The following is a 2,327-nucleotide window of genomic DNA, read 5'->3' on the forward strand; positions in this document are numbered from 1 at the left end:
GATACATGAAAGACCAATAAGCATCTGAAAAGATGCTCCTCATCAGTAATCAAGGAAATGCAAATGAAAACCACACAGAGATACTAGCCAAACACAAAAATGGCTAAAATGAAAAAAGACAGACAATACTAAGTGTTGAAAGAGACGCAGAGCAAGTGGAACTCGTGCTTTGCTGGTGGGAATGTGGAAATGTATCTCTTTGGCAGTTTCCCAGTTATTATAATAACCCAGCAATTCCACTATTTACCCCAGAGAAAAAATATGTCCATTCGAAGACTTGCATATGAATGGATTAGTTCTAGAAAGCCTAAAACTGGGAGGGATGGGGGATTGGGAGATGGGAAAGGAAAGGTGCATACTGTAGGAGCCCACTTAGGTGAAAACTCTAAAAAGATAAATTATAATCTAGTGACAGAAAGCAGATCAGTGATTGCCAGGGGAAGGGGATGGGAGGGCTTGACTAGGACGGGGGCCAAGGGAACTTTGTAGAATGATGCAGTATCTCTGAGTGGTGCTGACATGGGTGGGTGCATACATTTACCAAACTTATTTGAATGTTATTGTACTTAAACCATACCTCTATAAAGTTGACTATAAAAAAAGCAAACAGTTCTAAAACCAAAGTAAACAAAAATCAGTCGTAGTTACAAAATTCACCAAAATCATTTTTTTTAAGTATTAAACAGTTGTCCTGAAAAATTGATCAGGTGTTTTAGGAAATCTGAAAACACGAAGTATCATGATTTTTGATGCAAGCTGTTGAAATATAACTCCCCAAAAGAAACCCCTACATAATATGTATTCACTTGTGTGTCTCCAGGTTCAGGGCCTTGATTTTTCTGAAAGGTTTAATATAATGTTTTGGGGTTTTTTTTTGTTTTGGTTTGGTTTTTTTGCAAAGAAATCAGGGTAGCTGACTCCAAACTCTTACTAGAGAAAAATGAGCAAATTGGGTTCTTTACTTCCAAAGAACATGCCTTTGTGGCTTTGGCTGTCTGTGTTACTATTTCCAGAAACTATAAAGTCTCCGCTTCAAGCCCTCACTGGGAATATGCACTTCTTTATGCAAATGTGCAGTCAACTGCACTCTGGAATGTATGCTGACCTCTGAGAAAAGCAACATTAAAATAAGTACCCGTTTTTATATAAAGGAAGACGTAAGGTCCCAGAGATGAGTCAGGTTTGCCAAGTTTATTTTAGGAAAAAACAAAACTTAAACCCCCTCAAAACCCAGAAGCATAGGAATATCTTAAAGTAGGAATTTATAAATCTTTTTGCATAGAAGTGATCAATAGACTTTAGATGCTGAAACAGTACCAATGTTTGCTCAATATACAATACACTCAGTTGAGGAACCTGTAACTAGGAAAGACTTCTTGCTTTCAGAATTTATATACCATCCAATACAAACCCCTTTTCCCTCCTGGAGTAAGTTTATTTTGAACGACACTCACACGTAGGTGAGTAGCCTTGAACTGTGTTTGCGCTTCAGTACTTCTAGTTGGAGAGCTAACTACACCTCAACCGTGTTATTTCCACACCAAACTCATTTCTCCCTTAGTCACCATCTCATACTTTTTTCATCCTAGTTCCTGCTGCATTTTTTTTTAACAGAAAGGATTATGTACTTCACATGGTACATAATTTAAACCATTCCTGTATACATGAAGTCTAGACAATCATGTGGTTTGAAAACACAAGTTTTCCAACTGAATTCCTCATGTACTAAAAATCAATGCCTTTTTTTTTTTATAAAGCCAATCTAAAAGGCATTGCTTACTATAAATAAATAAATGAAGTTTTGGTTTAAAGGAAACATGTGAAGTAACGCTCCCCCAACTGTAATACCAAAGCACCACAGGAGTTCTGGCTTCTGTCCTGCGAAGCACAGCTAAGAGGAGGGCGAAACGACGTCCACGTTTCTTTCTGGTGTGGGGTAACATGGCCTCATTTCAAGGGGAAGCAGAGCTTTTCACGTTAACAAATGAAAGTCTTGAATTTCAAGGTTTTGCATCTTTGAAGAACTAACATTTGTGTTTTCTAATGTTGTGGAGAGGAAGGTGGTGAAAAACTATAATTACTTTTATCTTACACAGACCAGACAGATAACACTTTCTCTATAATTAATTCACTCAACAAATATTTCCTGAATGCCTTCTCCCTGCCAAGTACTGGGGGGATCCAGGCGTGAACAGGACTGTGCAAAGTTCTTGCTCTCAGAGTTTACATTCTGCTACAGCTCATTTCAGTTAAACCTCACATTTAATCAGAGTGGAAACATGGGAGTACAATCTCTAAGATAAAAAATAATAAAAAGATACACATAG

Source organism: Rhinolophus sinicus, chromosome 5, assembly GCF_057876585.1.
Source record: "Rhinolophus sinicus isolate RSI-liver-muscle chromosome 5, RSI-T2T, whole genome shotgun sequence".
In the NCBI taxonomy this organism is placed as follows: domain Eukaryota; kingdom Metazoa; phylum Chordata; class Mammalia; order Chiroptera; family Rhinolophidae; genus Rhinolophus; species Rhinolophus sinicus.